At 35.9% G+C, this 16,647-nt stretch overlaps 1 long non-coding RNA gene across 4 annotated transcripts in view; it reads left to right on the plus strand.

Moving 5' to 3' along the window:
• Window positions 1-16,119, plus strand: part of LOC141507713 (uncharacterized) — a 181,556-nt gene extending 165,437 nt beyond the window's left edge. For all 4 annotated transcript variants that reach the window (XR_012474252.1, XR_012474251.1, XR_012474256.1 and 1 more), the window contains one exon: window positions 15,912-16,119. This is a non-coding gene — a long non-coding RNA (uncharacterized LOC141507713). The remainder of the gene's footprint in view (window positions 1-15,911) is intronic.
• Window positions 16,120-16,647: the final 528 nt, after the last annotated feature.

Consider the following 16,647-nt stretch of genomic DNA (forward strand, 5'->3'; position numbering starts at 1 on the left):
TATTTCCATTGGACTATCTGCTGGAGTGCTGTCTTGCTTACCAGTTATGTTGATCATGGGCAAATCACTTAACATTGCTGGTCCTCAGGTTCTTCATCTACATTATCAGGAGTCTTACTAGATAAGGGTTTCTTATTCTGGGACCCATGAACCTCCCAAAATCCATGAACTTGGATGAGAAAAAAATTATATCTTTATTTTCACTCACCTTTGGTTTCTTTTATTTGTATGCATGTAATTGCACGTTTTTTTTTTTTTTTTTAGGTTTTTGTAAGGCAAACAGGGTTAAGTGGGTTGCCCAAGGCCACACAGCTAGGTAATCATTAAGTGTCTCAGACTGGATTTGAACCCAGGTACTCTTGACTCCAGGGCCTGTGTTTTACCCACTACACCGCCTAGCCGCCCCTGAATTGCACGTTTTTAAAAAGCCTTCACTAGTCCTCCAAGGGGCCGATATCACACAAAAAATATTAAGAACTTCTAGACTTAAATGTTCTTTAAAATCTCTTCCAGTTACATATCCTATCTTATGACCCCTTCCCATCCACTCCCAAAGGGTTTTAGCCCCATCTTCAAATCTTTTACACATGTTCTTTCTAAACCTGGTTTCCTTGGGTAGTTTTGGGTAGAATTACTATTTTTTCTTTAAATTTCTCTCTTTTCTTTCTCATTTGGATCTTTTGCATTTGTTATTAGAATTTTAGTTTTCAGTGTAATTTTCCTCATTGTATTGTTTAGCTTCTATATCTTCTATCCTTCTTTAAAAACTTTTTATCATTTTTCTTCTGTTTTCAAAATACAGTAATTTCTTAGCACAACAATATCAATTACTACTTAGAGGGCTGTGCATTTTAATGAAGAAAAACTCAAGTAAAATCAACCGACACAAATGGCTATAATTGATGACAGACACCTGTAGTTCTATATCTATCAGAAGGCATTTCCATTCCTCTTGCATCATCTTCTCATTTATAGTCTCTGGCCATGGGACTAAATGCCTCATTTTTCTGAATTTATTTTTAGGTTTTTGCAAGGCAAATGGGGTTAAGTGGCTTGCCCAAGGCCACACAGCTAGGTAATTATTAAGTGTCTGAGTTCAGATTTGAACTCAGGGCCTCCTGACTCCAGGGCTGGTGCGCTATCCATTGTACCACCTAGCAACCCCCTTAATTTTCTGAAAACATTTTTTTCTAAACTTTTAAGGACATGTTCCTGGATTTCCATACTTGGCTATCACAGATTCTAAGATGATGAAATAATATTTTCTCAAGATTCCCAATGATTTTATTTCACCAACTAATTTCTTTTTACTGGTAAAAATTAAATTAATCAACAATATTCTTTATTGCTTTCTCTGCCTCTCCAGTCTTTATACTATTCAGTAGTGTTAGAAATCTTTTTTGAACTATCTAGAATTTTCCATATTTGGATCATTGTATTTTGTGATCAATCCTAACATTTAAATTTGAATATGAATATGGAGCTATAAAAGTCATTTCCATAAAAACAAATCTCAAATATTCCTCCTTAATATTTGTACCCAGAAGTAGAAGCAACATTCCAGTTTGTAATCTATCTAGATGGATAGTTGTAAAATTCTTACAAGAATCACTTTGAGGGCTGTGATTTCCAAGATTATATTGCTCAAAATGAAGCCATTGCCAGTCTCAGAGACTCTATCACAAGGACCTCTGAACCTAATTCTGGACAATAAGGCAATTGTCTATTAAGCCAGAAGGTAGCAACTGCTGCCAATAACCTTGTTGAAGCCACCAACCACTCTCCTCTTCTAATGTTGCCTAAAGAGACAAAGCTAGCATCCTCTTCTGGTCTGGTGCTTCTAAAATTACCTTCAACACTCCAAAACTTATGCTGTTCTCGGGGGAAAAAAAAGAAGAGATTCTGATGTGTGAGAGCAAAGGAACTATGAGTAGCTTTTTTTTCCCTTATGAGATAAAGCTAGTACAACAATTCCAACACCAATCCAAATCCATGTCACAAATTCCTTCAGTCACAAGTCACATATGTGATGAATTCCCTATCACCCTCTTCCTAGTCCTCCGATTTGCTAATGCTCCTAATTACTTTGTGTGTGTGTGTGTGTGTGTGTGTGTGTGTGTGTGTGTGTGTGTGTGTGTGTGTAAGCTTCCTGAGGGCAAAGGGTGTTTAGTCTTTGTATCCCCAGTGCCTAGAAAAGTATTATTACTTAGTAAGGGATTAATAAATGCTTGTCAATTGATTCACTTCTGCTCTTGACTTCTACTTCACAACTTCCAAAAACTAAGTAGATTTCCCCCTCAACCAAATGCAGATTTAATTCAATCATGGGAATCATGGAGGGCACAGAATTCTAATCTACAACTTCCTATGTATTTAACTGTGGTATGTAACCCTAGCACATGAGAAAGCACTAAAGAATCTGGCTTAGAATTTCAAGAACTTTCAGAGTGAACTTTTTAGAAATAAAACCTTCAAAATAAAATATGAAGGAAAATATGGATGCCCCTGTTGAGTTTAGTGTAACTTTGTTGCCCTATCCCACTCCCATCAAAAAGAGCAGGATTAAAGGTTCAGAAAATGTGAGCTAGGCAGTCCCTCTAGTTAGGTATGCGAGGATGCTTTATCTGACAGCAACACACTAATGTTTTATGTCTGCTATAAACCCAGACTCTTAGTTCTGACAGATGACCTCAATTCAAGCTAGATGGCCTCTAACCTCTCTGTTCTTGTGAATCTCTCTTCTGACCAAGCCCATAGCTTCCTCCTTCTAGCCTGACCCACCACATATCTAGTCTTCTTTGGTACATCTCTTTGTAGTGTTTTTGTATTACTTAATAATGACCCAGTTGACTCTTAGTTCTCATCTCTAAATATCTCTTTGTAAAGAATTAGGTAGAATTATTAAAATATCCCCCACTTCTTTTTTTTTTTTTAGAATAAAGCTCAAACACTCCATCAAAAAAACAGGCAATGATCTTTCAGTCCAAAATTTCCCTCTCTCTCAAATACTTTTGCCTTTGCAGAGCACTTTTCACTCTTCTCTAGTCTCTGCAGACTACTGTGTTCTTTGTGGGGCTACATAGAGAATAAGTGTGCCTCATGCAGAGCAAGCCCCCACCCAGATCAACTGGGCACCCTAAAATCATTTGAATTCCATTTACATTCCGCCAAACTAGGAGACCAAGAGCACACTTTAAGGAAGAAATCAGAACAAAAACCAAACTAACTATTTAACTAAGATCAAAATAATTAGAAAAGGATGAGAAATAGAGTAAGCATTCTCTGCCTTTAGAATCAAGGGATTTAGGAGAAATAGTGGGGGGAATTCTGGGAATACTATCCACATAAAAAGTCATGCTATGGGTAAAGAAATTATCTCTTTCACAGCTGGACAGAGTGTGGAAGATTCAGCCATGCAGTGTCTCTGATCTCATTCTCAGTCTGCTGGCAATCAGCCATTCTAGTCACAGTAGGGGATGGTCTCTATTACTCATCTTCACTAGTTTATTCTCTGCTGGCTTCACAGGCAGCTGCTTCCCTCCCTGTCTTCTTTCTCTTCTTCCATCTTTGTACAATATGCTATCATGAAGACTTTCTTCACACAATTCTCCACCTTCTCAGAAGTCCCTTTTCCCCCACAGAGTCCACACCTCCTGATGATTTCTTCCTGTATCCAGGTACACAGTTACTTGGTAAAAAATGAAATCCTGGGAATATTTCCCAGTCAGAACTTCTTGGGTTCTGACATCATAAGAGATGTGATTGGACATATCTGTTCCTAATACACCTATAATTCATTCAAGATGAATGTTTAGAAAATTTTAATACAAAAGCTTGGGGTGGGATGAAGAGAACTAGTTCTTTAGGGCTTTAATTCTGTGTCTTCCCCAACTTGTAATAGTTTCCATTTCCATAGTATTTTAAAGAAATTGCAGCTAGAGTCCAAATAGTGCAATTAGTATATCCCCTGGTGTGGTTGCATTATTCAGAATTGCACTGCTCATTTCCATTGGACAAATAGCAATGACCACATTTTACATACTCGAGTATTGAGAATTCAAATACATGTGAACACTTTAGTAAACTCATTGTTAGCATTAATTGAAAACTAGCTGCAATTTCCTTAAAAAAAAAACCCTGGAAGTCTAAGAAGTCATCTATTCTTTAGAGACAACATAACTGGGATCTAGATAGATAAAGTTACTTGTCCAAGAGCTAACAGTATGAAGTTTTGCCTGATCTCCCCACTACTAGCTCCCTCTTTTCCAAACTATCTTGTGTTTACTATTTAATATATATTTGCATAGTTAATGTTTTCTGTATGTCCTCTATATTCATGTATGCATTAATATGTACATATATGTGTATAAAATTGCCATCTCCTCCATTAGCATATAAGCTTATTGCAAAACATTTTTCATACATATATTCCCCAGCACCTAATATATACTGCCTGACATATCATCAGCTCTCACTAAATATTTGTGGATTGATTGGTTAAAACAGAAAATCAAGAATTCATTCCCAGATTATCTTGTTCTAAATCCAAATCTTATTGGGAATAAATGATTTCAGAGTAGAAGGGAAGAGTCTAAGCACTTAAATAACACCAACTCTATGTTACTGTGCAGAGTGCTTTTTATAAATGATATTTCATCTTCACAATAACCCTAGGAGGTTGGTGGTATTATTATTCCCATCTTACAGTTGAGGAAACTGAAACAAACAGAGGTCAAATGAGTTGTGTGTGGTCAGAAAGTGTCTGAGACCCACTCTGAACTCCTATACTGAGTAGTCACATTTTACCATCTCCTATTATTGTTTTTCATTTTTTTCTTCTTTATCTCTTCTACTTACTTATTAGTCTTTTTATCTTTGAGTGTGGATGCCAGTCCTAAGGGGAAATATTTTTGAAATTCTATTAATTTCATAATTCACAAACTACAATGTGGTAACTGTAGAAAAATGAAGTTAGTCAATTTTCATAGATCTAGAACAAGAAGTGTTTTATGAGGCCATATAAGATCAATCCCATCATTTTTCAGAAGAAGAAGCTAAGGTGATACAAGGAGAAATGGAGAGAATGGGGTTTGAAGTCAGGTCCTCCAATGACAAATCCAGAACTCCTTCAACTGTGCCATAATTCATCACATAATGGTGACTAGTGATACTGTTTAATCCTCTCTGACTCTGCTGGTTTCATGGAAGTTCTACTTATTCTTCAAACATACTCTTATACTCTAAAGAATAACAATAGATTAGATATACTGTAGATAAGTTAGATTTGATAAATTAGATGCTTGTCCTTAATTCTTTTAAAAATTTTTTTTTATTTAAAGCAATGGGGTTAAGTGACTTGCCCAAGGTCACACAGCTAGACAATCATTAAGTGTCTGAGGTTGGATGTGAACTCAGATCCTCTTGACTCCAGAACAAGTGCTCTATCCACTGCACCACCTAGCCACCCTCTGCTTGTTCTTAATTCTTGAAGAAGACCATGACATTAGGGGAGGTGATGCCATGATAAGTACATGAATTGGATCCAAGTGAAGGGGTGTTGTGCTAAGTCACCAGATTCACTTTCTCCTATAGATCCATCTGGGTCCAGTGGTCAGATATGAATCAGGATGACTGGAGATGGTTCTGTATAGGAGGCAATCAAAATTAAGTGGCTTGCCCAAGGTCACACAGAAAGTGACCAGTGTCTGAGGCCAGGTTCGAACTCCCATACCCCTGATTCTGAGGCCAGTGCTCTATCCACTGTGCCACCTAGCTGCCTAATGATTAGATAGATAGTATTTAGATGATAGATAGATAGTTACCTATATAATCCCACTTTTAACATGAATCTTTAAAGCAATGATTGCAAGTAGACAGAATCTACATTTCCCTAAAAGCAGATGCCTCAATTGTTCATGCGCCCCCTAGAATTCTGAAGAGTCTAGTATAGTCTTAAAAATTAATTGAGACATTGGGATATGAAATAATTTATACAACGAATGTCAATTTTTATAGCCACTCAGTTCATCTTACCAGAATATACAGAAGATGTGGGGAACACTGAAAAAAAAAAGATTGAAAGCTTTCAATGTTGGCATTTTCTTTAAGTTAATATAAACTTTTGTCATTAAAACTACAGACTGGTTAAGGAGTTGGCCTCTTACCAAAAGCACCTACATTGCAGCAAATCAATTTGAAATATCAATAGAAGCGTTAAACATAGGCTATGTAAAATGAAACTTTTAATATCTAAATTTGATTTAAGCCTGGTAATTCTAAGATTTAGGACCTACCTTGTCTGATAGACTCAGATCTGTCTAGTTTGCAGAAATAGCTTTCATAACACTGAGATTCCTTTCCTTTGTTTGGGAACTATATGGACCAGTTCCATCCATTCATTACCTCTTGGTCTTAGAGGAGATGTTGTCCTGAAAATCTTTTGGTGCAATCTGTCCCCCCTTTGCTTCCCTCTTCTTGCTGAGCAAGACTGTTTCATGTATCCCCAGTATCTAGAAGAGTGCTGGCAAATATAATAACTAGCATTTATATTACACTTACTATGTGACAGATATTTGCTAAGCACTTTAAAATTATCTTACTTGATCCTCTCTTAACAATCCTTGCAGGTAACTGCTATTATTATCCCCATTTTATAAGTGAGGAACTGAGGCAAACAGAGGTAACATGATTCATCCAGGGTCACAGAACTAGTATGCATCTGGGGTTCTTCATGACTCTAAGTCTGGTTCTCTATCCACTGTACTTTCTTGTTTTCCTATGTACATAGTTAAGAGTTTAATAAATATTTAAAAGGTGCTTAATCATCACCACCAAAGCAACTGAGGCAGAGGAAATTATCAGTGAGGTCTTCTAGTTCATTACTTTGCCTTTGGGAAGAACCATGTTTAAATCATCCATGGGTTGATTGTAAACAATCTAAGTCATCTAGATGACTTTTTCCTGCATTCTTCTTTCTGACTCTACACATACTTGCAGGCATTTCTAATGCTTGGAACAGAACAGGAGCCTATCTGTCTATTGAATTCCTTCCTTTCCTTCAAGGTACAGCTTCGCCTTTTTTCAGTAAATCAATCCTGAACTCCACCCTCATTCCACACCTAGTCACCAGAGCTGACAATGTTTTCTTCCTCCACAGATTATTTTTCATGCTTTGTCTACATCTCTTCTTTGACTTTCTATGTTCTTCTTTGCACCGATACTTATTTGCATACATAAGATGTCACTACTCTAAGATTCTAGAGGTTCTTTTTATAATCCTTGTAACCCCTAGTACCTTAAAAATATTTGTCTAATTATGAAACCATCCCAGATGAAGGAGTATCAAGACTTTAAAAAAAATCTTTGTCATCCATTTATAAATATCTCACCAAATAAGGCTCCTTAGAGGAGTATAATCAATCTGTGAGGACTCCCCTCTTGGGAGTCTTCATATCAGCCTTTTTACCTCACAGGCTTCTTGGACTTGGGGAGGAACCTGGAGTTTAATTTCATACTGAATGTGTCCTTTTGAATCAAATCTATATCTGCTTCTGGGACAATCTGGGGAAATGCATTTGAGCACAACATATTAGATGTAGAACTTAAAGGAATTTGATCATCTTTCTAAATTCCTTTATCTAAAGATAAGAAACTCAGAGAGTTTACATTGCTTAAAAGTCCCTAGATTGTATAGCCAAAAAGAAGCTGAGGCAGGATATGAACCTAGGTAATCCTGATTCCAGGTTCTAAGATCTATCCATTATACCTTGAATTTTACAACATTAGCATAGCTTTCTAGAAGCTCATAAGACTCACAATTCCTAACCAGGGAACCAGTGACCAACTCACAAGATGTTCAAATGTCCTGTGAGGATGGTCTAGCTCTAAAAGCAACAAAGCTAAATCACTTCAAGTCCTATTTTTTAAATTATTTTTTTCTTGCAAGAGAGATTGAATGGGAGAAATACCTGAGTAGAAAAGGCTGAATGGTGATTTAGGGGATAGCTGCAACCCCCCCCCCATTCCTTTAAAGATATCTAAAGCTTCATTGCTTAAATTAATTTGAGAATTTTTGTGCCATTAAGAGGGAATGCACAATTTGATTCAGATACATAACACAATGCTGCATAATTAAACATATATATCCTGAAATTAATTTTATATTCCTTTTTATAATGCAGTACACTTATAGAGAATAACACATGGTCCTTGATTAAACAGCAGACTGTTGTTCAATCAAACAGCTCAGCATAGACCATAAAGCAGGAAAATGCAGTATCAGCACCAAAATGCAGTTATGGTAGCTTAATATTCACTTCCATGTCCTTACCTGGGTAGCATAAAAAAAGGAATGGTTTGTGAGTAAGAAAATGTTAAAAAAAAATGTTAAGCATAGCATATTTCTGATCAAATGCAAAATATAATTGAACCCTTTCTGTTATTGGAGGGAGAGGAGACAAGAAGAGTTCAGAAAGTTTGACTTTCCAAACATTGTTAATCAGTTGTCAAAGATCCCTATCACTTTTGTGAAAAAAATCTTTCAGAGGTGGAATTAATAAAATTAAGAGTAGCAGTTAATTTATTTAATTTGATTAGCAGAATTTCCCTGAAATATTCAAATTCAACAACAGCAGCAAAATTCATTAAATGGGGTACATACTATTATGCAAGAATATGGAAAAACATCCAAACCTAATAAATCCCCATAAAAATATTGGGGCTTCCAGGGATCAAAAAAATGAGATCCAAGGATAATCAACAAACTTGATTTATTTAATAATTCCATTCAATAACCCTCTCATCAGAATAAAATCCAAAGAGGAAGAAAAGCAATAGACTCAGATGTTTTCATTTCATTTCATTTTCTTGTCTTTTTTTTTCATTCAAACATTTTAAGAGGTAATGGAATTATCAACAAATAGACTACTATGGAGAGACCTAAGTGGCTTCCAAACTGGAAAATTTCTCTTGACAAAAGAGAGTTAATTGGACTATTCAAGATAATATCAGAGTTTGAAAGCTAGAAGAGGTCTTTCTAACCTCCTGATTTTAATAGAGAAGGAAACTAAGACTCTGAGAGGTCAATTGATTTTTCTCAGTCACACATCTTGGTAGGCAACAAAGATGGGATTCACATTTGAAATTACTTCCATTACACCATGGAAAATTAAAATTAAAAACAAATCAAATATATAAGAAATTCATTCAAATGAGTGCTATTTCTTTCCAAATAGTCATTTTAATGATGTGGCTATTGTTTTAGGGGCCATTGATGAGCCCTGGAATAATGAAAATAGGGCTCATTTATTTTAGTCTCACTTTGCTTTTGACCTTTTGAATATCTTTTTTCAGTTTCTTTTTTTCCCCCACTAGATTTAACAGCAAATGTCAGACTTAGGATTTTTTGAAGAATTAGATACATTCAAAAATCAAAGATTTACAATTATTGAGGATATTAAAAAGAATGTTCTTCAGGTTCTAAAAGCAATGATCAAAGATGGATTCCTAAATGGTTTGAGCACTGCCAACTTTATTGGAAGAAGTAGCTGGTATCCCAGAAATACTACTTTGAAATAAACATTTTATTTGATCATTTACTTCTGATGTAGATTCTTTTTTAAAAAAATCAGCACTATAGTTTTATAATTACTGGCTCTACAAACTTTTATTTAAAGAATGTAAGCTCTTTATGGGCAGGGAATGTCTCATTTTTACATTTGAATGCTCATGAAATGGCTTGCTTTTAGTAGGTATTTTTAAATACTTGATGATTGACTGGCTATAAACTTTAATGTACGATGTGCCTGCATATATAACTTTTATGAGTGTACTTGTGTATTGTGGTGAAAGTTGAGGGCTATAGAGTAAAGCATAATATGTAGAACATTGAGAAATAAAAATCAGATCCTTTCTTTTCTTTTTTTTTTGTATTCCCTCTATTCTATGCCATGTTTCTTCTAACTTTAATAAGACTCATACTGATCCAAAATGATTCTGGCAGCCAAAATCAAAAGTTAAAGGCACTTTAGAGCATACTATGGTATATATAAAAATTCAAACAGCTAGTTTTCCCTTAGGTCCTTAATTGACATAGACTGACAATCACTGGATTGCATTTACAGCGATTATTCATGACATGTCTGGTAGCATTATGACCTTTCAGATCTTGTTATCCTCTTTCATGCTGGTAGAATTGTATTTACATTGATTGATACAGGATAATGTGTTTGAGAGCTTGCTGGTGTAGTCTTTTCCAAAACGGAGTTGTGACAGAAACATATATAAAAGAACGAAAGAATCCTGTAAATTTTGGTCAGATGAATAATACAAGCTATAGTTGAGATTCAAAGGATCCATGTGATCTATTGAACCTGAATTAAGCCTAGGTAATTCTTCTTTGTTTTGCATATGTTTTATGGATGGAAGACTGGCTTTAATATCCCTTTTCTTTCTCTTTCTTTCCATTTCATCCTTCCTTTACGTCTTTCCCTCACTACATTGCCACAGCCAAATTGTGACCTGGGAAAGACCTAGATTAAAAAAATCAAGATTTCCCACTGCATGCAGGGTCATCTCCAGGTGTCCTGCTCCATATCTAGACCCAGATGGCTCTGGAGGAGAAAACATGACTGGTGACTTTGCACAGCATCCTCTCACTTAAATCCAATTACTTGCTTGTTATGGCATCATCTCCTTGACGTCATGATCTTTTTTTGAGAACGAAGGACAAGCAACAACATTGCACTTACTTCTCACTCTTTCTTCTTCCTTACCTTTCCATACTTTTTATTTCCTTTCTTCTTTCCTTCCTTTTTCCTTCTTTCTATCTTCCCTTCGTTCCTAGAGTCCTTCCCTTCTGCTTTTCTTCCTTCCTTCCTCCCTCTCTCCCTCCTTTTCTTTCTTTATTTCTATCAAAGGAATCAATGCTTCCAGTTTATTCTTTGCAGTCCTAGGAATAGTTTGTGCTTAGATCATGTAAGCTGAGGCAAACACTTGCATTAATCCTAGCATTATACAAATGTCTATTGATGGTGTCATAGCATCATAGGATTCCATTGCTGAAAAGGATAATAGCTATAATCACATGTAACTCTTGACTAAAATACAAACCGTGTCCTCAACCTCCCCTTGATTTTTGATTCTGAGCCAAAAGGAACTTTATTGTATCAGTAGTTTTTTTTAAATTGGCACTTTTAAATTAAACATAATTTGGCATTTAATTAGATCTTGTTGACTTAAATTGATTCTAGACTAAACTGGGTTCTTTGAGTGTGTGGCTTAAATATGATTCAGTCATATTTGTTCCTGAAATTATACTTTCAGAATAGTTAAGAAACTTTATCACATAGGGAAATTCAGGATTCTAAGGAAATAAATATGATGTACAATATTTAGTGGAAGACAAATGAAGGGAGAAATTAAAGTGATATTGTCTATGAGTTTGCTAAAGAGCACCCAGACAGAGGGAGGCATTAGATGAGGAATTTGGGGAACATCACAAATCTGACCTGGAAATATGACTGCAATAATGGGAGACTTTAATCTTTAAAGCTCTCTGCCAAAGGCAAAGCATCTGATACATCATTGACTTGACCCAATGATACTTTCATCCTTCATGTTTCTTGAGAGTAGAGACTATCTCATTTTTTGTCTTTCTATTCCCCAATACATGACACAAGTCAGGTGCTTAATGAATGTTTGTTGATCAATTGCCTCAAAATGAGAAGTGATGATGAATTAATTGCTAGTCTTAGCCTCATTCTCATCAATAGGCCAGAACTGGATACTGAAAAAGAAATGATGAGAACCCTGGGGGCATCACATAGTTTATGAAGGTGGGAAGAAAATCCTGGAAAAATTTGATGTGCATTCTCAATTTAGGAGAAGTATATTGCAAAGGGCTTAAAGAAAGAATAGTTGGGATCTAAAGTCTTACTATATTTCTAGGGAAGGCAGTTCAAGATAGATGGCAAACTGTAAAGAATGACATTCTGAAAACATAAGTAAAAGTAATTGTAAAAAGAAGGAATAGGGAAACCACCTAAAAAGACCAGTAAAACTTCATGGGGAGTTCATTGATCTACTCAGAGGGTAAAAGATGCATATAAAAGAGGAAATCCAGGACAACTGAGGATGAAAAAACAATTGGCACAGCCGTTATAAAAGGGTGTCAGGAACACTAAGCATAGATGAGAAGACAGTAAATGAGAGAAAATGAAAGGAGGTATATTATGATTATAAGAGGAGGTTGAAAATAGGGATGAAACTAAATTTCAGTGTGGATAGGAAGATGTTAAAACAATTTCTTCTTGTGCTCCATGAGTACAGAACACTGGATTTGGAAGAACTTCAACCTAAAGTGCCAAAATGACTGGCAGATTTGGTTACTGTGCCTCCATCAATGATCTTTCAAACCTAGCGGAGAACAGGAAAGGTGACACAATCTAGAAGAAAGGTAAATCTCACTATTCTTCCTTCTCCCCAAAGAATGTAAGGGTGTGGTCTGAAAATCATATTTTTTAAAAAGAAATTCTAGAATTAAAGGAATGGTATCTGAAGGCTCAAGTTAGACAAAAATGTTTAACTGAACATGGACTTATCCTCAGAAATAATTGTGTCACTTCTGGACTGGACTTCTTTTTTTTTCATACTCCCTTTACATACATTGTATCTTCAGCTTCTGAGTTCATTTTCCATTCTTGGTGAACAGGAAGAAGATAGGAAGTTTTCCTGAGGTAGTTTTTCATCTGTGACACTGCAGCAATTGACTTTCCCCTTCTACCTGGGTGTTTGCCTACTCTATCATCAGCTGCCCCAGCCCCTCTCCCTTGAATTCTCCTCCTTTCTCCAAACTTACTACCATGTCCAGCCACTAGCTGTACGTGCCCTGGCCCTGCCTCCTCCAGTACTTCCAGAAATGGAAGATTTTCCAAGATTCAAGGAAGATTCAAGGATTTTCCAGCACCCTTTCTTTGACTCTAGAGACTCTTTGTTCTTAAGGTTGAAAGAACTTATGGAAGCTAGAAGAAAAGAGAGAAGAAAAGCAAAAAAAAAAAAAAAAAAGAAATCACCATTACAAATTTTTTTTTGTGGGGGATGTCTTAAAATAAGGTGAAAAACTAATTTCCCTTCTGGCCAGGCTTATGTTTAGGAGTCTTTGGAATGGTTGAAACAATGTGACACAAGGGATTGGGACAGCTCAGAGACTTCTAATATTGATCTGATCTGAAAAAGATACCTGGTGGTGACTCTGACATTACAGATTTTCTCCTTTGTTTTCTAAGAGACAACAAGCTGTCCTAATTACCTGTCTTAACCTATTTTCTTACTCTTCACAGAAATGGAGAGGAGAGAAGTGGGTAACCATAGTATTCTCTTTCCACTTCTCCCTCCAATGGTAATCTATGTAGTTGCAGCATATAATTTTTTTACCTTTATCAGCTCCTCTAAACTATTTTCTGTTTCTGAAATATATATTATCACTTTGATCACCATTCCTTCCATGTACTTCTAGGAACTGTATAAAAAAAGATCACTATCTTAACCATGTCAGTTCTATTTTGTTTTAATGAAATCAGGAGACTGAATATGGAGAAGGAAAACTCAAAAGAAAAGAGATTAAGAATGTTAAGGTTTATTTTTTATAAAATACATATTAATACTTCCAGAGTCAGCTTTCTGGATGAAGAATCAAGGATTCAACATTTTAAGGAGAAAATGAACAATCTATGGAATCAGATATTAGTTACTGGGGTAGCTAAATAGTGGATTGAGTGGATAGAATGCCCTGCCTAGAGAGACAGGAATACTAATCTTCCTGAGTTCAAATCTGGTCTCAGATACATACTGGATGTGAAAGGGAAAACCATGCCCCCAAAAGTGAATGACAGCTAGGAAATTGCTGATCACATGAAAGTTGTCATATAAGTGGGTTCAATAGGTGCCTAATTTAGTATTTGGTTGATGGCTCAATGTGCCTTGCTAAACTTCCCCATATGGTGGTTAAACTTGCTTTCCATCCTCCATTGAGTCCCACACTTTCTATCATATATATTTAAAGGCAAGTTGAAGATACAGACACTGGATCTCAAATGGATGTGTAACTGGCTGACTGTTAATTTTAGAATGATTTCAACCTGAAAAAAGGTCTCTAAAGAAATATTGAAGTACTCTCTTTGGACTTAATCTGCAGATAAAACAAGACAGGAAGGTCAACTAATATTCTAAATAATGCAATTAGTATGTTGAAATCTCTTTACTATCAGGACTTGTGAGCTGAAGATAATTAGAAGAAATTTTGACAGAAATGAATGTAAAGTCATGAACTTCAGTTTAAAAAAAAACTACAGAAGCCCAAGAGAAGAGAAAAATAGCTAAAATATGAAGGTTTCATGATGCTCCTGGTTTTTAGTGGTCCTTTACTTCAAATGCATTATCAGTATGATGATGTAGTTATTAAAAGTATGAATGAGTAAATCAATTGTATAATTCATCCACAAGCCCACACTAAGTGGTATAATACCTTGAAACTTTATCAAAGTGAAGAGAAATTTCAGCCAATCAACTCAATCTTTGGCTTAAATTGAAAAATTCTTGTATAAATTGGAGTGAGGCTGTCAAAAGAGAAATTTAGCAAGTCTTTACAGGTCTTTATAAAATAGTGGACCAGTGCTATACAGAGAGAGAGAGAGAGAGAGAGAGAGAGAGAGAGAGAGAGAGAGAGAGAGAGAGAGAGATTGAGATTGGAAGTCCAGAGAAATTTCAAGGGATCAGCAGAAAAGAAAAAGGAGTAGAGATAACCAGACATGAGCTAGAAAGAATAGGAAATCTAGGACCAATCAGCAAAAGAGGAAAAGGAAAATAGGTCTTGATCACCAGAAGGTTGATCTATAGAGGCAACTCAGAACCTCTATGGCTGACTTCATGCATTGAATACATCTCCTCAAGAATTGAGGGACTCTCCAAGGGAAAATGAAAACTTTCTCTTTCCCCAACTTCTGCTTCCAGTACTTATCAACAGATACTGCAGTTTCTTTACCAAAATGTTTATGGTAACCGAAATTTTGTCTTCATCACAAAAATTAGGGTTAGCTGGAGATAGATAGGAGTGTAAATTAAGGCAGAGAGTCAAATTTTTCATAAATGTTAGGAATTTTCCCCAATGGAGGAATCAGAGTGATTGCAACAGTACTTTTTATTTTTAACATAAACTTCTCAAAGTTGAAGAAGCAATTACACATACCTGATGGACCTGAGGAGTCTTGCTATTACTCCTCGATTTAATAGGTGTCAATTATTATAATTTAGCTGCTGGGAGGCACAATAGATAGCATGTCAGGCCTGGAGTCAGGAAGACTCATTTTCCTGAGTTCAAATCTGTTCTCAGACATCAGCTGTGGGACCCCAGGCAAGTCGCTTGATCCTTTTTGCCTCAATTTCTTCATCTGTAAAATGAGTTGGAGAGGAAATGTTATTCCAATAGCTTTGCCAAGAAAATTCCAAGTGGGGTCATGAATATTTGGACATGACTGAAATGAATGAACAACAATTTTATAAGGTATTATAAAAGCAAATTGAATTGAAGCTATATCCATTTAAGGTGAAGGAAACTTTTCCACCATCTTCTGCCAAGGTCAAATTGAATCAATAATACTATAATCAGTTTTACTCACTTTATTTTAAGAGGGACATTAGAAAGATAGAGTAGGTACAGAGAATGATAGCCAGTATAGTAAGGGAGCTAAAACAAAACAAAACAAAACAAAACCAAAAATAAAAACTACCCCCCCCAAAAAAAAGCAAATGGTATAAGCTAATAAATCCAGAAATTCATTTGAACAGCCTAAAGAATGTGTAAAGAACATGAAAGCTGCTTTTATTCTTTTCCTGACCCTGTTCTTGACTTTCACTAGACTGCAAAATCATTCCTATATTGCTGCTGTCTTATCCTGGAGCTTCCTTCAATGCCTGTGACTTTTTCAAATGAACATCCTACCATGCTGCATAGAGCTTCATCCTTTGCTGGAATATTCTTCACAAGGTTAGTCCCACCCCCTTCTCCCATTGATAAGTTCCTCCTAGAACCTCCATTTTCTATGGGGGCCAAAGATAGCCGGTCTTCCTACCTGTTCCAATTCTGTTCATAACTTTCTCTAGATTTAAGCATCATGTCCCTGTGCAGAATTCCTTCTCCTTCCTTTTTTTCATTTCCCTTCAGGGTCTAGGCTTCTTAGACTTCACACTCACATTAGAATATCAGCTGCCTGAGGGCAGGGACATTCTTTTTGCTTTTATTTTTAGCCCCATCATTTAGCATAATGTCTGTCTGCCATGTAGTTTAAAAACTTAATAAATGGTTATTTTCTTTCTTTGTTCTATCAAAGTATAATAAGTTTTTCAAAACCATATTCATGGTAAAGACTGACTTCTTTAGAGAGTACTCAGCCTTCAGGTATCAGTCACTTTGTTACTATGTAAGAAATAAGACTCTGGGTTGACTTGTTCTGCTTGTCAAGACTTGTCAATAATTCATCAGATGGTATGGTACAAGGATGAAAATCTTTGAGGAGCAATTTGGCCAACTTGACTTTGTGCAAACTTTATTGTCAGACCACCAAGGTATGACCACAAAGGTCAGACCACAAATTT

The sequence above is a fragment of the Macrotis lagotis genome, chromosome 1, assembly GCF_037893015.1.
Source record: "Macrotis lagotis isolate mMagLag1 chromosome 1, bilby.v1.9.chrom.fasta, whole genome shotgun sequence".
NCBI lineage: Eukaryota > Metazoa > Chordata > Mammalia > Peramelemorphia > Peramelidae > Macrotis > Macrotis lagotis.